This window comes from Felis catus, chromosome B1, assembly GCF_018350175.1.
Source record: "Felis catus isolate Fca126 chromosome B1, F.catus_Fca126_mat1.0, whole genome shotgun sequence".
Lineage (NCBI taxonomy): Eukaryota > Metazoa > Chordata > Mammalia > Carnivora > Felidae > Felis > Felis catus.
The window spans coordinates 57,001,781-57,015,593 of record NC_058371.1 but is presented as its reverse complement, the minus strand read 5'-3'; positions in this window follow the sequence as shown (position 1 = coordinate 57,015,593).

Sequence of the window (13,813 nt, the reverse complement as noted above, 5' to 3'; positions counted from 1 at the left end):
TCTCTCTCTCTCTCTCTCTCTCTCTCTCAAATAAATAAATAAATAATGTTATAAATAAATAGACAAATCCTTTCTGCTTTTTGGATGTTATGAGTACTGCTTCTATAAACACATATATGCAAGTCCTTTTGTGGACATGTGTTATTTCTAGACATCTTCTCTGAGATCTTATTATTTGGGGGCTTGGGCTGAAACATTTTTCTCTACTGTCATTCAGAATCTTTCCACTCGTAGCTCTTCCCTCATTTTCTTCTTCCTTCATTCTTTGCAGGTTCATAAAGAGATAGGACATTTTTTGGAGTGTCTTTGACAGTGTCTGTGCAGCACCCACTTCACTGTAACCTGGTGTCATTCAGCAGAGGAAAATGGGGTACTGGAGAGCTGATGCCTCTGTTTACCCTTCCTTGTCCTCTTGCAGTAAGGACATAAATACTTGATTGTTAGTTTCATTTGGGCTCATTGTCCTAATTGATTACCTTGATGCCTGCTTGCTCACAAGTGATCCTTTTAATACCCTCCACCCCCAAAACGTGAGGAAAAATCTAAGCTACTTACAGCGTCATGACCTTTCCTCTGCTTACCACTCCTTGAATCCTGGGCTCTTGGCAAATACTATTGTTTAATTAATGAATACACGAATGAAATACCAATTAAATGGTTTATAACTTAGCAGGACATTTAAGAAATAATTTTAAATCAGTTAGAAAGTTTAAGCTGATTTTTATGAACTAATTAGATCTGGTTACACATACTGATTCTTGCACATTTTTGATTTCTCTGAAGAAAAATTTTCATGGTTCTGCTATAATACTGTATTTTGGACTCCAAAACATATACTATAAAGAATAAATTTAAGCTAATATTATGTTTCCAAAATACTGTGTAATACATAAATCTATAATTCTTAATATCAAAAGTAGTTATTTTTATTATATTAGAAAATACATTGAAAGAATTACATTATTAGAACCAAAACTGTCTGAGGTTTAAAAGGAAAGAGATTTTATCAGTTATATTCAGCAGTGCATTCTGATCGTTGATCACAGTGGATCTCTTAGAGTTTTTATTCAAAATAAGCAGATGAAATAGCACCAACCATTTTACAAGTAGGGAGCAGAATACTGGAATTCGTGTAGTGACACAGTGTGCTTTGGTACTTATTAGAGCTTCATTTATGGCAGCTGAAGTAAACTTAAGTTGTTGCTATGGTAATTTATGTATACTTTCAATCTTAAGGATTTATCTTGATACATTATAACCTTGTAATGAAGTAGAATACAGTACACTATACACAGGGGAACACCTTTTTGTTTACAAGAGCTTATTTTTAAAGCATATCATGAAATTAACTGTTTCCAGGAGGAAATTTCTTAATATAAATTATCCTCTCAAATTCCTATCATTTCCTTCAGAGGAAGTTTTTAAAATTAATTTTTTTTCAACGTTTATTTATTTTTGGGACAGAGAGAGACAGAGCATGAACGGGGGAGGGGCAGAGAGAGAGGGAGACACAGAATCGGAAACAGGCTCCAGGCTCTGAGCCATCAGCCCAGAGCCCGACGCGGGGCTCGAATTCAGGGACCGCGAGATCGTGACCTGGCCGAAGTCGGACGCTTAACCGACTGCGCCACCCAGGCGCCCCTAAAATTAATTTTTTAAACAGTTTGGTATTTACGGGAAAAAATGAGAAGATATTACAGTTCCTAATGCACCGTGCCTGATTTCCATAGTTCATTCTGATTTCTAGTTTATCCTTCTATGACCAAAGATTGCCATTGTGAATACTACTTTATACTTAATTGTCTGGTCTCCTTAGGCTCTTCCTGGCTGTGACAATTTCTTAGACTTTGCTTGTTTTGATGACATTGACAATTTTAAGGAGTACTGGTATGATATTTTTGTAGCATGCTCCTCTAGTGGAATTTGTCTGATAATCTTCTCATAATTATACTGTGCCTATGGGTTTTTAGCAGGAATATAACACAGGTAAAATATCATTTCCCTTATATCATATCAAGGGTACATATTGTTAATATAGTTTATGACTACCGGTATTGATCTCGATCACTTGGCTGACGTAGTGTTTGTCAGCATTCCACACTATAAAATTACCCCTATCCACTCTCTACGCACTCTTTGAGAGGATACTACAATGTGCAGCCTATGTTTAGAGTGGGATTTATGGGTCACCTCAAGGGTGGAGTGTGTATGTAAATTACTTGAAATTCTTCTGCTTGCCAGATTTGTTGCTTCTCACCCATTTATTTATTCAATCATTAACTTATGTAAGGATACATAGGATACATAGGCATTTATTTGATACTTTGGTTTAAAATCCAGTCTCTCTCTCTCTCTCTCTCTCCCTCTCTCTCTCTCTCTCTCTCTCTCTCTCTCTCTCTATATATATATATATATATATATATATATACATTTTTTTTGTCAAATTGCAGCTTTGACAATTTCAGTTAGTTCTTGTATCCCTTTGACATATCCCCATTGATTTTTTTCAGCACTTATTACTTTCTGGAACTATAATACATTCCAGACTCATCTTGTATATTTCCTGACCAAGTCCTGGTATTAGACATTTCTTCAAGGAGCCCTGGTTAATTTTTTTGGAGAATGGTATTAGAAATCAAAAGCTGGGTACCACATGTGCCTATAACTCTCTCTATTTCTATATGTAACCATCTGTATCTGTATTGAGCTACACATTCATACTGATATCTTTAGCTCAGATCAGTTATCATAGGAATCATTTTAGTGTCTATCTCTTGCTTATCTGTATCCACCTAACTCCCATAGGGAAAAAGAGGCTCCCAGCCTTCAATATCCATTCACTGTTTCAATTCCAGGATCTATGTTTGCAATCTTAGACTTGTTAACCCATATGCCTACAGAAAAACAAACAAACAAACAAACAAACAAACAAACAAAAAAAAAACAAGACAAATAAAACAAAATAAAAATTTCCAAGTAGATCAACTAGAATATATGCTTATGTACGTTTTAGTTTTACATTTAGTCTTACATCCAAAGTTATTTGGTCCCCATCATTTATCCCCAGCCCTGCCAATGAGAACATTTCATGCATGTATGATACACTTGGATTCTTTTACTAGTTTCCATTCCTTCCTGGGATACTTCAGCCTCACAAATGGTTTTTTAAAAGTCACATACATTCAGGTTCACTCTTGGCGCTATAAAGTTCAGTTGGTTTTCACACATTTATGGTGTCATGTATCAACTGTTACAGTATCACACAGAATACACACAATAGTTTTATTGCCCTAACAATCTTTGTGCTTCACCATTTCAACCCTACCACCCTTTCCCTGAACGCTTGTCAACCACTGGTATTTTCATTATTTATATAGTTTTGCTTCTTCTAGAATGTCATCTAATTAGAATTGTCCTGTATGTAGCCTTTTCAGAATACTTTAAGTAGGCAGTATGCATTTAAGATTCATCTGCGTCTCTTTTTGTGGCTAAATTACTCATTTCTTTTTATTGCTGAATAGTATTCCATTGTATGATTGTACAAATTTGTTTATCCACTTATCTGTTGAAGGTCATCTTGGTTGTTTCCATTTTGGGGGATTATAAATAAAGCTTCCAGAAATATTCTCATGCAGGATTTTGCATGGACCTACGTTTTTAAATCAGGTAAACCTATAGGAGCATGATTGCTCAATCATAATGTGAGACTATCTTCAGCTTTGCAAAAAGTTGCTCCACTGTCTTCCAAAGTGGCTGTAGTATTTTTCATTCCTACCAGTAAGCATGCAAGCTCTGTTGCTCCATGTCCTCTCCAACATTTGGTGTTGTCAGTTTGTTAAAAAATAAAATTTTGTCTTATCTATAAATGAAATAGATTTTATTTTCTATTTTATAGATACAATAAAATGTTATTCATCAAATAGATTTGCAGTGGATCTCAGTGTTTTCATTTGTAATTCCCTGATGATGAATGATGTTGAGCATCTTTTTCCTATGCTTATTTGACACCTCTAAATCTTCTTTGGTGAGATGTCTGTTCGGATATTTAATTAAATTGTTTGTTTTATTATTGTTGAATTTTAGTCTTTTTATATTTTGATTTAGTGTCCTCTATTAGATATAATTTTGTACACATATTTTCTCCTAATACATTGACTTATTTTTTCATTCTCTTAATAGTGTCTTTCTCAAGGTAGACATTTTCAATTCCTTTTTCTTAGAGATTTTTAATTCTAAAAAGTTCCAGCTTGTCAACTTTTCATGCTTTTAGTGCTGCATCTAAAAACTCATCAAAACTGTAGCTTTACACTCCTCTTCTGAACAAAATTTGAATGAGACATATGACCATAAGACTACTTATATATAAGCTTAGTACTGTGTTATTTTTAGAATTTAAAAAGAAAATAGATGTAATAAAAATTGGAATCTGAAGCTGAGGTCAAAATACATTGTTAGAGAAAACAAAAAAATAAATAATTCTTTGCCTGAAAACCAAATATAATTTATGAAGGCTATTGTACAAAACCTTGTTGTCAGAGGATCTTCTTCTGAATAAAGAAACAGTATAGATGTGGGAACATTAGACAGACCAAACATGGTAATGGGATTTCTTCTCTCTTTATATTACCTTTTTAGGTAATCTCATCTAGGCATATGGCTTTACTATTTGTAGACTTATAATCCCCAAATTACAACTCTAATGTTGAACTCCAACTTCCACCTGACTACATCATAGCCACACTTGGTACTTTCAGTACAAACCTAATATCACCTGGATGGGTAGGAATTCCAGAAGAAAGCAATGCTAACTAGAATTACAATCATAAGTTTAAATGTGAATTCCATTCACTAGAAGGAATAAATATTTTAATATTCTATTAGAGATAGTCATATTGGGTCAGATTGGCCTTTGAAGAAAAACAGTTCGGGGGACTTGTTTGAATGGGTATCTGGGAAAGGCAGAAACAGGTGGCCAGCAGAAGCCCTCTGGTTATAGTAATTCTTATGGTATTTGTAAAATTTTCCTATGTCTCAACATTAAAGAATTTTACACAACTCCACTTTTACCTTTACACTGGCCTTTTTAAAATTGTTTATTTTACATATGGTTTTTGATTTATTTTACATACATAATCATGACTGTACCATTTGGACATTTTTGTGAAATGAATTTAAATTTGTAACCACCATCCAACTAAAAATATATAAGATTTCAAGTTATGTTACAAATCTGTAGTAATTAAAATAGTATGGTACTGGCACAAAACCCGCAACTCACCCTTTAAAACCTGTTGTAAATATTACCCCCAGATATAATCACTTTTTTGACTTCAGTCCCTATTATGAACTTAATATGAATATAATCATATTCTTTTTTCCTCAACCCCGTGCCTGTGAGATCTACTCATTTTATTAGCTGTAGTTTGATATTTGTAATTGCTGATTAATATTCTTATGTTCTCTCTTATTGAAGTGCAACAAATTATTTATAAGATTAACGTGTTATGAACATAATTTAATCTTGCAAATCTGTACATATTTCTTTGGATGTATACTAAGAAATGGATTCAATGAGACCTATAATATGCATATATTCAGTTAGAAAATAATAATAATTTTCATGGGACACCTGGGTGGCTCAGTCGATTGAGAGCCCGACTTTGGCTCAGGTCATGATCTCATGGTTTGTGGGTTCACGCCCCACATGGGGCTCTGTGCTGACAGCTTGGAGCCTAGAGCCTGCTTCGGATTCTGTGTCTGCCTCTCTCTCTCTGCCCCTCCCCTCCTCATGCTCTGTCTCTCTCTCTCTCTCAAACATAAATAAACATGAAAAAATTAAAAAAAAAGAAAATAATAATTTTCAAAGATCAATTTAACAATTTACATTACCACCAGCCTACATTTCCATTTATTTAATGACATGTGCAGTGGATTTTATTTTGCTTTGAACCACATTATACATGTACCTACTAAGTTTGGATTGTTGACTTTAAAGCACTACTAGAATCATTGTTAATATATTTAAAATCCTTAAACACCTTTAAAAATTTCAGTTACTTACCCTCAATAATGGTTCTTAACCTTTTCTACTTCTTATGTTTTATATATTGAATGGGATTTGGAAAATTTATCAAATAACTACTATGATAAAATTTCTATATAATAAACTACCATAAAATCTCAGTGGCATTTAAAATAAAGCACTTACTAGCTCACAAATCTGCAAATTGGCTGACAGATTGCTAATGTATTCTGAGTCTATATGAATGTGTCTGGTGATCATAACTCTGAATGAATGGGGATTCATAGATCTAGGCTGAGGTCTCCCCTTCTCAGGACCAGTGAGATGGCTGAGCATGTATTTTTCATCACCATTGCAGAAACATAGGAGAACAAGCCCAAATGTACAAGACTTCCCCAAGTCTCTACTTATATTACTAACGTGAACATCCCAGTTTTCAAAGTTAGTTGAAAGTCTAAGTGGGAGGATACCGAAAAATGTCACATGGCAAATAATTTGCTGTCTATTCTATTGCTAGGGAATGAGTGAAAAGTTGGATAATGATGCAGTTTACAAATTCAAGATGTAAATTGGCATTTTTTACTAGTTTGTGTGGTCACAAACATATTATTTATATGCTATTTTTTCTCAACATGTGTTCTTTTAAGAGATAGGAAAGTACTGTCATAACTACAACTAAGGTTTCCAGAAATATTAAGTCAATATGGTATTTTCATATATAATCACTTGTGCAGATTCTGAACAAAGAGCCAAGGCACCCAGCTACAAATATTTGAATTAAATGCCTATCATGTTTTATTCAAGAAGTGAGGGTTCATTATTTAAGATTTTACAACTGACTATTCATTTTAAGAATTTTAAGCTGTATATTCAAATATGTACCCCTGATGGTGTTTCCCTTGTGACTGATATTAGGATGATGAGATTGAGAACTGTCTTTTAAGAAATATTCTCTCTAACAGAAAGTATCTTGATTAAGATGAGCTTTAATTAAGATAAATGAAGCTGCTTAGTCATCTCGTTGGTATGATGAGCCCTGAATCTTCAGAATAATGTTAAAAGTGATGAAAAAAATCTTCCATTTTCTCATTGAGGATATAAATTAGATTTAGAGTGGATAGTTTGTCCATCTGGGCTGTAAGTATGCACTTATTTGAATGTTTGTTTATTTTCGACAGAGAGAGAGAGACAGAGCACGAGCAGGGGAGAGGCAGAGAGAGAGGGAGACACAGAATCCGAAGCAGGCTCCAGGCACTGAACTGTCAGCACAGAGCCCGACGCGGGGCTTGAACTTACAAACCACGAGATCATGACCTGAGCCGAAGCTCAGGTTGAGCGACCTGAGTCGGATGCTCAACCGACTGAGCCACCCAGGCGTTCCAAGCATGTACCTGTTTGAAAGCAGTGATGCTGCAATTTCATTATAGTTAGTGATCTCTCAATAGAATGGACCGTGCTGACTACTCAACATCATGCAAGGATGCCAGTCAGCAGGATTTGTGCCAGAAAGGAAAAAAAAAAAAAGTTTTTTTAAAACAAGGTTAAGCTTAATTGGTGCTGATATATTCTTCATTTACTTGACAATGCTGTCATTTTTTTTTTATTAATCCACTCAGATTCTCCAAAGAAATTATGTAGAACATTAAATTTTGGCATTCACCAACTACTATTACTTGATTGGGAGCAACTGTTTTTTAGTATCTGTGTTAGTTTTCTATTGCATTGTAACAGATTACCCCAGACTTAGGGCCTTAACACAACAAAAATTTATTATCTCAGAGTTTTCATGAGGCAGGATTTCAGCCATGGGTTAACTAGATCCTCTGCTCAAGGTCCTCCATGCTGAAATTCATCCATCAGTTAGGATGGCTATCAAATTTGAAAGTCAGAATTTGATTCCTTGAAAATATAGTACTGTTGTTTTGTTTTGTTTTGTTTTGTTTTGCTGGCTGTAGTCAAGGGGTTGTTTACAGCTCCTAGAGTATCATTCCATAAAGCCGTTATTTATCTATGAAAGATATAAGGAATACAAGCTATGATTTCAAATCACAAAATTCAGAGAGAATTTAAAAGTTTGAATCCTCATTTCAGAGAAATTAACTTTTAATAGCATACACTTTATTTTTTCAGTTTGTTTTTGTTTATTTTAAGGGAGAGATGGACAGCAAGTGGGGGAGGGGCAGAGAGAGGGAGAGAGAGGGAGAAAGAATCCCAAGCAGGCTTCATGCTGTCAGTGCAGAGCCCAATGTGGGGCTTGAACTCAGGAACCATGCAATGATGACCTGAGTCTAAGTCAGGAGTCAGACTCCTAACCAACTGAGCCACCCAGGTACCCTAATAGCATACATTTTATGATAGAATCTACTACTGCAATGTTAGGTAGTTTGGGCATTGTGTCCCATCAAATTGTGGGTGATACCTTTTACTGGACATTTTTAGAGCATAGGGCCATTGATGTGTTTTTCATAATTGTTTTGAAGAAAAGGGAGAAGAATGAGAGCAGAGACCTAACAAAGAACAAGATCTTGAAATTATGCTACCTAAAAAAATCCTAATAAAGGACTCAAGTTCCAGTATACAGGGATAATCCTGGATATGGCCAGATTTCACATGAAAAAAGCACAGAGAGGGGTGAGAAATCCAAGGAATTGGAGCTGTAGTTTACATAAACCTGGATTTCAGATATGCTTCTTCATGAGAAGATACTTTATATTTATCTTAAATTATAGATGAAGTAAAAGGTGGTTTAGTCATCACTTTGATGCTAAATGAGTCCTGGGACAGTCTATACAACCATTACAGATTTGGAAACCTCAGGAATGACTGACTATAAAGTGAACAGGTATCAAAACTAAAATTTAATTGATGTAAATAAAATATAAAAATGCAAGTTAATTATACACATAAGTGTGGACTTAATAAGTATCTAGTATTATTCAGTGTCTTCTGTGACATACTGGTTTTTCTTTTTCAAGTTTTTATTTAAATTCTAATTAGTTAACATATAGTGTAATATTGGTTTCAGGAGTACAGTCTGTTCATTTATCATTTACAGATAACACCCAATGTTCATCACAAGTTCCCTCTTTAATACCCATTCCGTATTTAGCCCATCCCCCTGCCCACCTCCCTTATAGCAACCCACAGTTTGTTCTCTGTAGTTCATAGTCCCTTATGGTTTTCCTCCCTCTCTTTTTTTTCCCCTCATTCCCCTATGTCCATCTATTTTGTTTCTTAAATTCCACATCTGACTATTTGCCTTTCTCTGATTGTCTTATTATGCTTAGTGTAATATACTCTAGTTCCATCCACATTATTGGAAATGGCAAGTTTTCATTCTTTTTGATCATTGAGTAATATTCCATTGTATATATATCTATCACTTCTTCTTTGTCCCTTTATCAGTTGATGGACAGTTGGACCCTTTCCATATTTTGGCTATTGTTGATTGTGTTGTTCTAAGCATTGGGGTGCATGTGCCCCTTCAAATCAACATTTTTGTATTCTTTGGATAAATACCTAGTAGTGCAATTGCTAGGTCATAGGGTGGTTCTATTTTTAATTTTTTGAGGAAGCTCCATCCTGTTTTCCAGAGTGGCTGCACCAGTTTGCATTTCCACCATCAGTGCAAGACTGTTCCCCTTTCTCTGCATCCTTGCCAACATCTGTTGTTTCCTGAGTTACTAATTTTAACCATTCTGACCGGGGTGAGGTGGTGTCTCATTGTGGTTTTGAGCTGTATTCCCCTGATGAAGAGTGATGTTGAGCATTTTTTCATGTGTCTGTTAGCCATCTGGATGTCGTCTTTTGAAAAGTGCCTGTTCATGTCTTTTGCCCATTTCTTCACTGGATTATTTGTTTTACTGGGTGTTGAGTTTGCTAAATTTTTTATGCACTTTTGATACTAACCCTTTAACTGATATATCATTTGCACATACCTTATCCCATTCCATAGATTGTCTTTTAGTTTTATTGATTGTTTCCTTCACTGTGCATACACTTTTTATCTTGATGAAATCCCAAAAGTTCATTTTTGCTTTTGTCTCCATTACGTCCAGAGATATGTCTAGTAAGAAGTTGCTATGGCTGAGATCTAAGAGGTTGTTGCCTGTTTTCTTCTCTAGGATTTTGGTGGTTTCCTTTCTTACATTTAGGTCTTTCATCCAGTTTGAGGTTGTTTTGTGTATGGTGTAAGAAAGTGGTCTGGGTTCATCTCCTACATGTTGTTGTCCAGTTCTCATCACCATTTGCTGAAGCGACTTTTTTACTTTGGGTATTCTTTCCTAATTTGTCAAAGATTAGTTGGCCATACATTTGTGAGTCCATTTCTGGGTTCTCTATTTTGTCCCATTGACCTATGTGTCTTTTTTTCTGCCAGTACTATATTGTCTTGGTGATTACAGCTTTGTAATACAGCTTGAAGTGTGGAATCATGATGCCTACAGCTTTGGTTTTCTTTTTAACGTTACTTTGGCTATTCTAGGTCTTTTCTGGTTCTATAAAAATTTTAAAGTTGTTCTAGCTCTGTGAAGAATAATGGTGTTATTTTGACAAGGGATTGCATTGAATGTGTAGATTGTTTGGGGTAGTGTCAACATTTTAACAATATGAGTTCTTCCAATCCATAAGTATGGAATGTTTTTCCATTTCTTTGTGTCTTCTTCAATTTCTTTAATAAGCTATGTATAGTTTTCAGCATATATATATCTTTTACCTCTTTGTTTATTTGGTAAAGTTTTTTTATGATTTTCAGTGCAATTGTAAATGGGATTGATTCCTTGATTTCTCTTTTTGCTGCTTCATTATTGGTGTACACAGATTTCTGTACATTGGTTTTATATCCTGTGACTTCGCTGAATTCATGTTTTAGTTCTAACAGTTTTTTGGTGGAATCTTTTGGGTTTTCCATGTAGAGTACCATGTCTTCTGTGAAGAGTGAAGGTTTGACTTTTTCCTTGCAATTTGAATGTATTTTATTTCCTTTCATTTTCTGATTTCTGAGGCTAGGACTTCCAACAGTATGTTAAACAACAGTGGTGCAAGTGGACATCTCTGTCCTGTTCCTAACCTTAGGGGAAGAACTCTCAGTTTTTCCCCATTGAGGATGATATTATCTGTGGGTCTTTCATATATGACCTTTATGATGTTGAGGTATTTTCTTTCTATCCCTACTTTCTTGAGGATTTTTAACAAGAAATGATGCTGTATTTTGTCAAATGCTTTTTCTGAATCCATTGAGAGGATCATGTGATTCTTATCCTTTAATTAATGTGATGTATCATGTTGATTGATTTGTGGATATTGAGCCAGCCCTGCAGCCCAGGAATAAATCCCGCTTGTCATAGTGAATAATTCTTCTAATGTATTATTGGATTTGGTTTGCTAGTATCTTGTTGAGAATTTTGCATCCATATTCAACAGGAAATTGGGCTGTATATATTTGCCACCCCCTGCACCTTTTTATGGGGTCTTTGTCTAGTTTTAGAATCAAGGTGATGCTGCCTTGTAGAATGATTTTGGGAGTTTTCTTTCCATTTCTATTTTTTGGAGCAGCTTCAAAAAGAATAGGTGTTAACTCTTCTTTAAATGTTTGGTAGAATTCCACTCTGTTAGGATATTTTTGATTACTGATTCAATCTTTAATGGCTATGTTCAAATTGTATTTCTTCCTTTTTTTCAGTTGTGGTAGTTTATATGTTTCCAAGAATTTTTCTAGTTCTTCCAGATTGCCCAAATTCTGGCATATAATTGCTCATAATATTGCTTATAATTGTTTGTGTTTCTGTGGTGTAGGTTGTGATTGCTCGTGTTTCGTTTGTGATTTTATTTATTTGGTTCATTTCCTTTTTTTTTTTTTTTTTTTTTTTTGATTCATTCTCCTATTTCTAACATCCTTGTGGTCATTACATCCATTTGGTTGTGCATCTTTGCTATAGCATTTTTTATTTCAGCCTAACTAAGTTTTAGGTCTTTTATCTCTGTGGTAACGGTCCCTCTGGTTTCTTCCATGCTTTTCTTAAGCCCACCTAGTATCCTTATGGTTGTTGTTTTAAATTATGGTTTAAGCATATTGCTTATATCTGTTTTTGTTAGCTCACTGGTCTTGACCTCCTCTTGTTCCTTCTTTTCTGATGAATTCCTCCACCTTGGCATTTAGTCTAAGTCTGTGTCTTGTGTGTATTAGGAAAGCCTGTTATGTTCCCTGCTATGTTAAGAAAAGATCATATACTTAAAAAAAAAGTCGTATATAGTATATAGTCCAGGGCCTGACACTTCAGGAAGTGTTTTTGGAATATGTTGTGTGCACTCTGATATTATGTTTTGACTGCTTTACTCCTCAGGTCAGTCCTCTGCAGAGTTTTTCCTTGCCTGCAGTGGGGAGTATTTGGACCTTGTCCACTGTATGGTGAGTGTTAAGTAGGTGTGTTTTGGTCTGCTTTTTAAAAGAGACTAGATCCTGTTTTCCCTAGTGATGAAGCTTTGCAGGACTCTATGGTCCATGGACTTGGAGGCTGTGGTGTGTGTGTGTGTGTGTGTGTGTGTGTGTGTGTGTGTGTGTTTGTCATCTGGGGGAGGAGCATGCTGCTGCTCTTTCAGTCTCACTTGCCCTAGTGAAAAAGCCCCTGCCTACAGAGGGCAAGGAGGTGGGCTTGGTATAAGGGGCTTAAACCTCCACTGTGGGTGTTGTGCTGCTCACTGAAGTCTGTCCATGCTACAGGGTGGGGAGAAAATGGCATCAGCTGCCTCTCTTCTCCGGATGGGAGAAGTTTGTGCCCACTGCTTTATACCCTCAAAGAAGAGCGGACAATTTCCCTTCATGTGTTCTAGGCTTCTGTCAGATCCCTGCCTTCAACCTGTCTATGTCTGAGCTGTCTGTGCTCCTGTGTCTCATCTCAGGTGTGCTTGTGGTGTTTCAGAACTCCAAAATTTAGGCACTTGGCATAGCACATACCTGCACGGATCCTCTGGGGTGGGGGGGTGGGGGGTGGTGGTCTTGCCATCCTGTGTCTGGTTCTGGTTTGTCCAAGAAGAGTGCAGAGGCTTGGAGTTTATGGCAAAGTATAGCAAAAAGCTTGTTTCCAGATTAGCTACCCTCAGAAGCTGCCTCTGCTCCTATGCTAATGAACAGAGCAGCTTATTGGTGCCCACTGACTCATTGATCCCTGGAGAGGCAGTGCCACCTCTCCCAAATGCACTCCAAGAAGAGGAGCTGTCTTTCTCAGTGTGACCCAGGGTATCCTTAGACCATGCTTTCCACTTCTAGGCCTCTGTCCTCCTCCTCCATAGGAGCACCTCTGTGCCCACCAGACTTCCCTTGAAATGGTGCAGACTTCTAAATCTTCAGACGTTGAGCTCTGATTTTTGTGAAAATTTGTGATTACCAGCCCCTTTCATTTTCCCCATCATTGGTTTTGGGGAAGTGTTTTTCTTGTGCAATGCCCTGCACCCTACTCGTTCGCTCACTTGCTCGCTCTCTCTCTCCTCTCCCCCTGATGAGGGCTCCTCTCCTCTGCAGCACTGGCTATTCTTTTCTCCCCCAAATCACATCTCTGCACTTTCTACCTTCCATGATGTGACTTTTTTTTTTCCTTCCTCTAGTTGTGCACTTGTTCTTTCAGTCCTTAGATTGATTTCCTGGATGTTCAGAATCATGTGGTATTTATCCAGCTGTGTTCAAGAGATGAGGCAAGCATAAGGTCCTCCTACTTACTACTCTGCTATCTTAACATCTCCTCCAAAACACTTAAAAGATAGTCTTTGAAATACTCATCTCTCACATCTCTCATGTCT